Source organism: Rhinolophus hipposideros, assembly GCF_964194185.1.
Source record: "Rhinolophus hipposideros genome assembly, chromosome: 3".
Classification (NCBI taxonomy): Eukaryota; Metazoa; Chordata; class Mammalia; order Chiroptera; family Rhinolophidae; genus Rhinolophus; species Rhinolophus hipposideros.
Window position 1 is genome coordinate 36,672,081 of NC_138049.1, and position 13,024 is coordinate 36,685,104.

The 13,024-nt window shown below is 36.9% G+C and overlaps 1 protein-coding gene across 6 annotated transcripts in view; it reads right to left on the reverse strand.

Annotated features, from left to right (window-relative positions):
* Positions 1 to 12,760, reverse strand: part of PKIB (cAMP-dependent protein kinase inhibitor beta) — a 106,390-nt gene extending 93,630 nt beyond the window's left edge. For 3 of the 6 annotated variants that reach the window (XR_013992444.1, XM_081036458.1, XM_081036456.1), the window contains exon 1: positions 12,394 to 12,759. The gene's annotated coding sequence lies outside the window, so the exon portion shown is untranslated. Of the gene's footprint in view, positions 1 to 12,389 lie in introns of all 6 variants that reach the window. The other 3 variants (XM_081036455.1, XM_081036454.1, XM_081036457.1) reach the window with 3 other exon arrangements.
* Positions 12,761 to 13,024: the final 264 nt, after the last annotated feature.

A 13,024-nucleotide genomic window follows, 5' to 3' on the forward strand; every position in this document is an offset into this window, starting at 1 on the left:
TTTCTCATAAGAGAGTCTTACAGGTTTAATCAGAGCCTGTTTATTCTTCTGTTTTGTTTTTAACCTGTTTTGTCACCAATTTGGAGAGTCGTAAAAATTTTGCCTGTTCAACATCCTGTCCCCCGTTGAGGAGTGTTCACTCTTATACTCACTCCATGTGATGCAGTTGCTTCCAAGAATGAAGTTGAGACCCAGACCTGACACATCAGAACTCTAAATACTCCTTAGCCACAGTGATTAGTTCAGAAGTGATGAGTGACTCAAACCCACCCCTGCAAGCTTATTACATTTTTCCATCCCAGCAAATGATTAAAGAGTGGGTTCATGGTACAAGTTAGTCCGTCATAGGACAGGTGCCAAAGCTACTAAGTAAAGACTTTTTTCTCTTTGAATTTCAAGTTGGGAAGTTAGATCCGGAGCTGTTGATAGCTATTTTGTCACCCAGCAGAGCCTGAGAATAAGCCAAGTAGAAAGAGAGTAGAGCCAAAAAGTAGAAGGGAATTGGGTCCTTACAAAATAATTTGAGTTCTAGATCAAGCTGAGACTGAAGGCTGGATTACATAAATTGGAAAAATTCTCCCTCTTTTCTTAAGCCAATTTGATGCAAATTTTCTGTCATGGGCAACCATAACATTCCTAACTAATGTACTTGGTTATCTGAATTTCTTAACTCACACTAGATTAAAAGGGTCACATAGAAAGAGAGGAAAGAGTAAAAGATATCACATACAGTAAATCCTCACTTTACGTCCATCCGTCTATAAGTTCTGAGGCTTTCAACAAAAAAAGTCTATGAAACCAATTTTACCATCTGTTAATCGATAATAAGAGTTAAATTCCTACAGCATCTTATCAACATTATAATGAGACGATATTATTCAAAGACTTGCTATAGTTCAGATGAGCTAATAGCTTATAGCTTGAAAGTGGAAAAGAAAGCAGGTGATGTGTAAAAAGAAAATGAAGAACTGCAAAAATTTCAAAAATGTGACGTCTTTATATCAAGGACTTTCTCCATATAGCATCCTGCGTGTGAAACCCCTCCGTCCCAGGAAAACCAGGACAGTTGGTCATGCTACTTGGGAGTATAAGGATTCTTGCAGTGATTTGCATGAAGAAGAAGATAAGGGGTCATTAGGTCATGGAGGACTCAAGGCAAGTGGTGGTGAGGCTCTGAGGTTGCTGTATTGGGAAGGGAGAGAGCTAATAAGGGACTAGCCAGAAGCACACCGAGTTCTTAGGTCCTACATTGACTGGTGCTGATGGAAGTAGAATCCACTGAGAAACATCTTACTCTAAGCAATAAGAGCACGGAGAGTGAAAATAGATGGGTCAAAGAATCGGCCATTCCAATGAAGCCAAAGGACAAGTGTAGGAGTGAATCATCAGATTGTTGTAAGAAAAGAATATAGGATGCTATGCCCAGAGAGTTTCTGAATTTTAAATTTTAGGAAGGAACAATTTCTTATGATAGCAAGCCCAGGGTGTGGGTACAGAAGAGGTTGGGTGAGAAGGAGTAATAGAGAAGATTACTGCTTGAGTTGTGGAGATCAAAAAGTGAGAGGTTGTGGTGTTGGGTTAGATATGAAATTACCCAGATTGAAGATAGGAGATGACGGTACACCAGTTTCTGGAGTATTCAGTGAAGGAAGGGTTTGTTCCTACTCACCAGGTGGTGAGTAGATAACAAGAATGAGCAATGGTACAGGATAGTGCAGCCAGAAGGCTCAAAGGAACAGCGGTGAGTATAAGAGGGTGGAGAAATAAGGGTCTAGAGGTGGGATATAGGTATATTAAGGGCATGTGACACACCTCCCCACACTGAAATTCATAACTGATGAAATAATAAACAGCCTCTAACAGAAAACCTCAAGGAGAAGTGGGATGCTCAGGGGAGAGCCAAGTTTCAGGGTTCGGGGAAAGAAGTGGAGGTCAAGAGGAGTTTATTGTGATTGAACAGGTGTTCCAGAGGACATGATGGGATGGTTTTGATGGAAGAATAAAAAACAGAGATTAGGTCAGAGAGACAGCACAAAAGCATAACAAAGTTTCAAGGCAAACAGGAAAAATAAGTAAACAATAGATGAAATGATGAAAATAGAGAAAATAGAGACTTAAAAGCACTGGAAAATTACCTGTTTTGCAGGGTTAATACAATTATATGTTCCAAAACTGGTAATGTGGGAATTTAGGAATAGCTAGCTGCTATGATGTGGGACATGGAATTTCTTTTCCTTCTGGGATGAGGTGATGAGTGACAGATGTGGATCAAGGAAACTTAGGGAAGCAATGGAAAAGACTGAAGTCACGTGTTGGAATGATGGTCAGGAAAGTAAGTGGGTGGAAAACCTATGGGACTCCACAATGGTACAAACAGCTGTGACATAGATGGGCTCCAAAGAGGTGCAGGGATTAGAGGCATGGGATGCTATTTGAAATTAACGGGAAAGGAATCAGTTACAGAACAAATGGATTTGAGATAAGATTAGCCATTAAAAACAATAATAATAATAATAATAATAATAATAATAATAATAATAAATTTTAGGTTCCCTACTTCACTCCCTACTAAAATAACTTCCAAAGGATTAAAATTTTAAATAAAAAAATAAAAAATACAATAAAAACGTAAGTGAATAGTTTTACAAATAGAAAAGTCCTTCTCAAACTTAACAAAATCAGAAACTGTGTGTGAAGAAATTGATAGCTTTAACATCCATAAAATTTCAGTATTCTTCCTAGCAATGTTCCCTAAATAGTTAATGGCAAAAGAATAACCTGATTCAAAAATTGCAACAGCATTCATATCCTTAAGAATAAAAAGCTCTTGAAACAAACAAACAAACCAAAGATTAAAAGTAGGCAAAGAATATAATAAAACAATTCATAAAAAATAAATCCAAAATACTTATTAAAAATATTGGCTAACTGAAAATATTCAGCCTCCCTAGCAATCAAAGAAATACAAATATGAGCTATCTTTTCCCATTGACTTTTAAATTTAATTTTTTGAAACAGTGTTAGCATATTAGTAAAAATATTATTTTGAGTAGAAATTGCTACAGGGTTTTTGAAAAAAATTTTGTAGAATGTATCAAAAATCTTTAAAAAGTCAATGTCCGCTGTCTTAGCAATTCCATGTATAGAGATTTATTCCAAGGCATTAGTCAAAAAAGTGTGCACAGTGTATAAAGATTATGAACAGAGTTATCTACTATGATACTATTTATGCAACTAAATTTGAAGAAATTCTGCATATTTACCAATAGAGATTAATAAAAAAATTAATAGAACACTATGCAGCCATTAAAATATGATTATTGTCTAGGAAAGATATTTTAAGATTATTTATTAAGTGGGAAATATGATATATATGTATATATATGTATATATTATATGTATACGTCGCTTGTTTTTAAAAAGCTACATATATGCAAATAATGTTATAATTAATGGTAGAAAAATAGGTGGACCTTATTTTCTCAATACAATTCTATAATGTTTGACTTTCATTGCAATGTATATTATCTCAAAATCAATACTTCAATATTTTAAAGTATAAAACTTAATGGTATTTTAAGTGGAAAAGATTATCTGCCCAGACAATAACATGTGGAATAACTCATTATAATGTAATAATGGAGAGTTGACAAAAGAATGAGATCGAAAGGAAAAAATCACTTCCTTATATTTTCACATCTGTTATTCTTGTTGAAGAAATCACAATAGCAAGCACATACTATCCTGGGAAATATTGAATTCTACATTTAAACATTATTAATAGTTAAAGCAATGTATTTTAATGGTTTGGGTATATTTTTCTTTTATTTTCTCATCTCTATGTTAAATCAATGATTACCACAGGATTCAGCAAAATAAGAGTATAGCATTTGATAAACTAGAAAATTCTGTTTCATAACCTTAAGATTTGAAATTTTATCTAACCAAAAACTATTTCATAGGTCACTTTACATAATAAAGGAAAATGTTATTTTTTTTAGTTTGCTATTTTGATTCATTTTTATTCTGGTAATAATAATTTTAAGAGGAAAAAAGTAAAATACAAACTATGTACCACTATTACATCAATCTAAAAATACATCCTTACAAATGTAGAAAGACTGGAAGATACTCAATATTAAAGGAATCACGACGGAACATTAGAATTGAAATTAAAAATCTATAAGTGTTCTTAATAATATGAAAGCTATATGACAAAAAGTATCCAAAAGAAAGAAGTTAAATAAAGTAAACCTTTAACAATTCTTTTGTAAAATAATTTGAGATATCTTTAGATATAACCTAAACTGTTGCCATTAGACAAAAATCCATATTTCATTAATCCGTATTTCAAGTGGATCATATTGAATCAAGACCTATAAAGTGAAGAACTGAATCAATTGACTATTAAGACAAATAATATACTTACTGACAGATAATATAAAAAGTTTTCAACAAATTAGGATAAATTAAGATACTTTTAAGAGTTGATAAAAATAAACATGCATGAGTAGACAAAATGCTTTGTTTTCTACCGTTTTGCAGTGAAAACTGAAAGGTTTATATTTGCTTTGAAAGCATAGAAACCTAGAACCCCACAAAAAAAGAAAAAAACACATGGGTTTTTTCAAGTCGGCACAACCTATGCTGGGTTTTACTTGAAGCTTGATATTATTTGGTAAAAGTCCACAAACATCTCAGGAAGTTGATCCAGATCTATCAAGTGAGGAAATTCCTTACTTCCTCTGAAAACTTTTTTCCACTGCTCCCTGAGGCAAATGAATAAAAACTTTGCCCCCACCCCCACCCCACCCCATGTTGTAAACTGGCCTCATTTCCATCCTGTCAAATCCATATGGTATAATTGAACGGAAAACCTAAAATTACCTGGTTTAGACTTACACTTGGTTCAGTTGTATAGGACTTGGACGATGTCAGGATAGAGCAGAGGCACTGCCCAAGTTATAACGTTGCTTTTTTGGTAACCATCTTTACAATTGATATGGAGGATGAGCGCAGGGTGTATCAAGCTCAGCAGTGACTTTTAAGAAAGCCCGATTTGAGTAAATGGGCTGAGTATTTTAAGTTAGAACAGTAGAAACACTGTGAATTTAGGCACCAATCACACATGGATTGTAAGCTCAACTCCGTCACTGTTTTCTTTTCTCTTTTTTTCTTTTCTTCTTTTCTTTTCTTTTCTGAAGAGAAGCTTCTATTTTATAATTGTTTTATTTTCAATTAGAGTTGACATTCAATATTATTTTATATTAGTTTCAGGTACACACCATAGTGGGTAGTCATTCATATAATTTACTAAGTGATTCCCCCCAATTAGTCTAGTACCCACCTGGCATTATATATACTTATTACACTATTATTGACTATATCCCCAATGCTGTACTTTACATCCCCTTGACTATTTCATAACTATCAATTTGTACTTTTAATCCCTTCACCTTTTTCACTCATCCCCCTAATACCCCCAATCTGGCAACCATCAATTTGTTGTCTGTATCTATGAGTCTGTTTCTGCTTTGTTTGCTAATTTATTTTGTCTTTTCTATTCCACATGTAAGTGTGATCATATGGTATTTGTCTTTCTCTGTTTGACTTATTTCACTCAGCATAATACCTTCAAGTTCCATCCATGTTATCACAAATGGTAAGATTCCATTTTTTATGGCTGAGTAATATTCTATTATATATATATATATATATATATATATATATATATATATATATATATAATTTATTATATCTATTATATATATATATATCATTTTTATGGCTGAGTAATATTCTATTATATACATATAGAATATATATATATACCACATATATACATATATGTGGTATATATATATATACCACAATATAACCTCACACCTGTCAGAATGCCCATCACCAATAAATCAACAAACAAGTGTTGGCAAGGATGTGGAGAAAAGGGAACTCTCGTTCACTGTTGGTGGGATTGCAAATTGGTGTAGTCACTATGAAAAATGGTATGAAGGTTCCTCAAAAAATTAAAAATAAAACCACATTATGACCCAGCAATTCCACTTTTTTATCCGAAAAAATCCCAAACAAGATATATGCAAAAGATATATGCAGCCCTATGTTCATTGCAGCATTATTTATTAATACAATAGCCAAGATACAGAAGCAACCTTAGTGCCATTTCTATTAAATGACTTTGGATAGATACTCTCTTCACTCACTTGTCTAGAGAACAGAGCCATAAGACCAATTCTACAGGTTGGAGAATAAATGAAATACATAGAAACACCTACTTTGGGCCTGGTATGTTCCTCAGTAAATAGCAGTTTCCCTTCTCTTTACATATACACTCATTTCCAAGGAAAGAAAAATAACTACTGTCCCTTAGAAAATTTTCAAGCTTCTGTTACAATTTGAAAAATATATTACATTTTTAAGGCCTCTACCTTTACCTTGATCCCATATCCTCCTTTGGAAATCAGCTCCATGAATTGTCTTTTCTAGACCTTCAGCCTCTCCCACACTAATCACTCTTTCATGGAATCTAAAGAGAAAACTAAGGCTCTCCTTGAAACATTAACTAAAAATTAATTTAACCCTTTGTCTTGACTCCCACTACCCACCCCAATTTTTCTTCTATTTTCAGCTGTAATCCTAGGATGAGTACTCAATACTGGCTGACCCCATTTCCTTACTTTCAATTTCTTACTCAATACTACCTGGCTTCCACCTCACAGTCATAAAGCCATTACTCTCACTTTCTACTTGTCAAATAAAAAGTCCTTTGAGCCTTTCTCCTACTGAGCCTTCTGATGACTATGACCTGTTGATCATGGTACACTTTTTAAACCTCTATATACCCTTGTTGCTATAGCAATGCCCTTTCCAGCTTTTCTTCTTGGGCTCTCAGAGAATTCACTTCACAGGCTTCCATTTTCTTATTCTACATGCTTGTCATAGGAGGTCTCATCATAATGTTTACCACCTGGATGCCAATGTCAACTAAATATATGTCTCCTGAGCTTTTTATGAAATAACCTCTTGGATACCTTCACCTCTGGTTCATCTTTTAGTCATCATCTACCTCCATAACCACTGTACTAGTTTTCTATGGCTGCCATAACAAATTGCCCACCAAGCAAGTGCTTTAAAATAGCAGGAATTTATTCTTACATAGGTGAGGAAGCCAGCAATCTCAAATCAAAGTGTCAGCAGAGTTGCCTCAATCTTAGGGACTCAGAAGGAGAATCCATTTCATGCCTCTCTCCTATTTCCTGGTGATAGCTGGTAAATCTTGGAATTCCTTCAGCTGCCTAACTCCAATCTCTGCCACCACTGTCACAGGTTTGTCTTTCCTCTACCTGTCTCTGTCTTTGTGTCTCTTCTCTTCTTATAAGGACACCAGACATATTGAGTTAAGGGCCCATTCTACTCCAGTATGACTTTATCTTAACCAATTATAACAGCAATGACCCTACTTGTAAATAAAATCACCTTGTGAGGTTTCAGGAAGTACCTGAATTTTGAGGAGACATTATCCAACCCCCTAAACCCACCAAATCCACCCTTATTCTTATATTTCCATCTTTGTAAATTGTGTTAGATCTCAAACTGAAGCCAAGAATCTGAGAAGCATTATTCATTCCCACCTCTCCCCAACTTTATATCCCAATTATTATCAACCTTGATTGTTTTGGCTTCTGATATTTCTAGCCTTTGAATACTCGTGTTCATCTCTAATTTTTCATCCCTAATCCCTGACTCGTTCTTTAGCATCCCTTGCTTGCCCTAATACAACAATCTGTCCAATACCCCTTCAATCCAACCTCCTTAGAGCTACTAAAGTACATACAAATAAATACATACAGCTCCTTCACATGTTAGAAAGATGTAGAGTTGTGTTTATTTTTTGTAATTTTTCACTACTGTGAAAAGTTCTGCTTCTTGACAGCAATGCACACAATTATAATAGCCATACTTCTTCAAGGATGGGGGAACTGAGAGGCAGAGTGGTTTCTGTGGCAGCCCTGGCCTTTGTAACATCTTCTTTTGGTTTGATAGATTCTTTACAAATCTTCAGAGTGTGACAAAAACCAAAACATCTATAATCTAGCTTTTTATCAGGTTTCAAGGCCTCTTTGAGAAAGGAAGACAAGAGGGGCTTATGTCAGTGTTTTGAGATTTAAAATTATACCTGGATCCATAGGCTCCATGACAGAAGTACTCATTCTCATTGTTTTTTAAACAATCTTAGTAAACCAGTGTAATTGCATGAGATGTAAGCCATTCTTATTGACACACACACACACACACACACACACACACACACACACACACTGATTTTATGAATAGTGTTTTCTTCTGAGACATGTTAGCCCATTCATAAAGATTAGTTTAGAAGTAAATTATTTTATAGTCATTTAAATATAAGCGTGTTTGGGAAGATGACTTAACTCTTCCGTTTTCTGTGGTTTTACTCCAGATATTATCATATTGGACCTCAGTTTCCTCCTTTACTTCAAGCAAAAAACAAAAACCTACAGTTTACCATGCTGATTTCCATACTCCCAAATGGGGATTCTTTTTTCATCATCATAGTAGATTTTCAGACTTAGTAGGAAAAAGAGACTATGGAAAGGGAGAATACGAGAGGTAGAGGAAGGCATTTAGCTCCATTTATATTATCTGTAAATGCTTCTTCTACTGCCAACAGGTGTCCAAGTTGTATTATCTCCAGACTACATAATCTTAAAGTGTCTCCATTCCTTTGGCCCTCTTTCCAGTCTGAGAAATCCTATTCTATCTGATCCAGATTCTAGGTGAGATTACCTCCTCCTGTTCAGGAATAAATACAAATCCAAACTGTTTGATTCTTGTGAAGCTCTGAACTTCTTCTCCAACCAAGCACCTAGCTTTTGGACACCATCACATTTTAAGAGTAAGAGTGACTGGAGGACACAAATCCATGGCGATTTATAAAGTTCATAGCACTCATCATACCTGGGCAGATGCATAAAGCTGCTATTTGCCTTTGAGAGCCAGAATGAGAAGAACAGCTTGAGTAAAACATGGACTACGTATTTGATTTCTCAAAAGCAATTGTATGTCAAATAAAAAGAAAAAATAATAATAAACAATTTTGTTTGTCTGGGTAAGTTCAAATTCTTAACCTGGAGTTCTTTTTATTAATGTCACCAACTGATAGAGGTTTATAAAAAGTATGTAGAGCATATTAATATGAATTTAAAACTGGAAGACAGGCGTTCTGGATTTATCATTAATATGTCATATTTGTACATATAAATTACTCTTGAGCCTTAGATATCTACATCTAATAATAGAATATATTTAATTATTATTTAAAATAATTATGCTTCATCATTGTTAAGGAAGCTTATTCTAATCATAGGATTTATAGGAGGTTGTTTCATATCCACGAAAGGAATGATATTTCCTAAAATCTGTTGAAGAAATAGAAAACCATTGCATTTACTATCAAGCCATTCAGGTCTGAGTCTCATCAACATTTTAAAATACAATTTTCAAATTACTTTCTTTCTCATTTGCAATGGACATTGAATGAGCTTTAGTTTTGATGAAACCAAATTTACTCTCATTTAGCATTCAAAGAAGATATTGGGGGAAGGGATGAATAGACAGATCACAGAAGATTTTTAGGGCAATGAAAATACTGTGTACGATATTTTAATGATGGATACCTACATTTATACATTTGTCCAAACCCATAGATTGTAAAACAACAAGAGTGAACCCTAAGGTAAACTATGGACTTTGGGTGATTAGCACATGTCAATGTAGCTCATCCACTGTAACAAAGGGACCACTGTGGTGAGTCATGATGATAGTGGGCAGCTATGCACGTGGAGTGGGGGTAGGGGTTATGTGGGAAATCTCTGTACCTTCCTCTCAATTTTGCTGTGAATCTAAAACTGCTCCCCCAAAAATTATCTTTAAAAATATTTTATTTATGAGAAATATTACTTTTTTTTCAAAATTGCTGATTTGAGCTCTAAATTTGAAAGGCAGTAAAGTGTTTCCTCTTCCAACCTTCTCTTTACATATATATCAAATCGTATGTGATCGAGTAGGAAACATTTATTTCTCCACAATTTTCTGTGGAGAAATATGTAACTTCTGCATAAAAATCAGTCTATAATGTTCTTAAAAGGTTACATAAGTTTACCATACAACCCAGCAATTCCACTGTTAATACTACCCAAGAGAAATGAAAACATATGTACTCACAAAGACTTGCACATAAATATTCTTAGCATCATAATTCATAGTGGCCTTAAATTAAAAACAACCCAAATTTCCATCCACTGGTGAATGGATAGACAAATGTGGTATATCCATAGAAGGGAAAACTATTCAATAATAAAGAGGAATGAAATACTGATACATACTACAACATGGATGAATCTCAAAAACATGTTAAGTGAAAGAACCCATAAACAAAAGGCAATAATTCTGTCTACATGAAATGTCCAGAAAAGGCAAATCTATAGAGATTGAAAGTAGATTAGTGGTTGCCTTCGCTGGGGTGAGAGTAGAGATTAACTGTAAATGGGCATAATGGATCTTATTGGGTGATGAAAATGTTCTAAAACTGAATTATGATCATGGTTTTATAACTTCATAAACTTTCTTTAAATTATTAGCAAAGTTACATGGATTTCAGGTATACAATTTTGTAATAAAAAAATTTCTTTAAAAATCATTGAAAGGGGTAGTTTCTAAAAATCGAAATTTCTAGTTTAATATTGACTAAAGAAGAGGAAAGAACTTTAACAAAAATGAAATTTGACACATTTTTAAATATCCTGCATTATGTATTCCATTAACCTTCAATATTTTGTTGAAGAAAGTTGTGGTAAAGATAAGACTAAAAAGTCAATTACCGAAAACTTCTTGCAAAAAAATTTTTTTCCAAAGTATATTTTGCTTCCAAGTTGAATGATTTGATTTTCCAAAACACTTTTTTATAATATGAACTCTCTTGAGATAGTGTTAGGAGTATTGACCAGCAGATGACGTAGGATCAGAAAACAAAGAGGGTTTTCAAAATGCTTGATCCAGAACCTACCACATTACAGTACTTGCTGTGGCTTATGTCCATCAGATCTCATTTTAATAATCCAAATTCTGAGTTTTCTGAATATTAAACCCCAGAATAATTTTTAACGTGTAGCAAAGTCAATAAGAAGAAAGACTCTTGTGAAGAGATAAAGTGAACAGATGGATTTTGAATCTAGATGTATACAAAAAGAAATGCAAGATTCAAAGTAATTCTAACAAAACACTTTTTCAGTACCCAAATCATTAACATGAATGCTTTAGGATTTTTTTTGGTTTTGTTTTTGTTTGTTTTTTGTTTTCCCTACGTGAATGCTGAAGTGGTCATCAGCCTCAAGTTTCCACTTTCCAGTCCTACACAGACTGACTAGTAACACCACCTGCAGTTTTTTAGTTTATTTTTCAAATATTTCCGGTGTGCCTCACTCAGGCCAAGCACTTTTCCAAAGGAACCGAGTTCAGCTGCGCTCCCTAGCATGAGATCTAAGAAGAGGGGGCAAGCCAGCAAGTCTCAGCCTCATTCAGCAGGGACCTGCCAGCCCCAGACTGAGCTGCTGGTTAAGGAAGATTCATCCCCGCTCCACCCCCGAGAAGGCGCTTTCAGGATCTTTCCTAAGGGGGTGCAGCGGTAGCAGTAGCAGCAGTCAGGACCCACGCCTCCCAGCTCCTAAGCCCCTGCCACCGGGTTACATTCGGGTCTCTCCCTGTCGCCGGCCGGGGTCCTAGGCTCCAGGAAAATCCAATAGTTGCCCTGGGGATCATCCATTCTAATCATCCCCATATTTTATTAAAGAATGGACAGAGGGATAGTGGCTAGGCGAGGTGACCTGGCTAAAGCCATGCAGCTCGACGCTAGCAGAGCCAGTGAGAACTCCGGTCTCTATTGACTGGGTGGCCGCGAAGGGCTGCCTGGGACTCTGAACGTGCAGCCCAAGGAAAACGACTGGCATTGTGTGTGTGAGAGGCGAAGGGCTGGGCAATTTACAACAGGAGGTCACCAATATCCACCTTCAGGACACAGTGGGCAAAAAGAAGGTGACCAGACCTCCGTGGCTATGCCTGTAGACCTGAGCGCCCCCTTTCACTAGTGTGCATAAGAATGATGTGGTCACCTTAGCAAAAGGGGCCTCCGCTTTGAATCCACCCCCCCCCCCACCCCCGTGCTAGTGCAGACAGGGTGGGAATTGGGAAAGTTACAATTTCGCAGGCTCAGTCTCCCTCGACTCCCCAAGTCCTTTCCCTCCATCCTCGCACCAGCGACACCCACTCCCACTCCACCACCAGGTACCTACCTACCAACCGCGTGCAGAGCTGACCGCGTGCCTGGGCCAGGTGTCCCCTTGCGTTCCGGCTCGCCCAGCCTCCGGTGGCTGGGAGCTGCGCCTCGGGCTCTAGCTCGCGGCAGCCTCTACAACGTAGGGAACTGCAGCCGTTTCTGAGCTGTGGGGCTGAGGTCTAGTCAGGCGGTAGCAGCGACTCCGGGGGCGGAGGGAGTGACCGCGGGACCCGCCCCCCAGCGCAGAGCGCGGGTCCCCCTGCCGCGTCCCGCTCTTTGCGCTGCCCCGGCCGCCGCGGAGCTCTCGCGGCAGCGCGAAGGTCGCTCTCCCTGTGGGCGCCCGCACAAGACTCTTCCCTGCGTGCGCGTTCAGACAACTCATCATCTGAGATCATCACAGGACCCGCGTCCTCCCCACCTGCCACTCTCAGTCCCGCTGGGCGACTGTTCAGCTTCTGTTAAGAATTTAAGTGACTGCGGGAATTTTTCTTCTCTTCCAGCTCCCGGACGCTACAACTTGTCAGTCCGACCCATGTGTGCGCGTCTGCACGTTTTATATTCCAAGTGCCATCAAGTTGTCCTTTGGTCTAATCCTGGCTGTTTGGAAAAGGTAGGAATGTGCATAGTTGTCTCATCTGCACCCGGCATCTG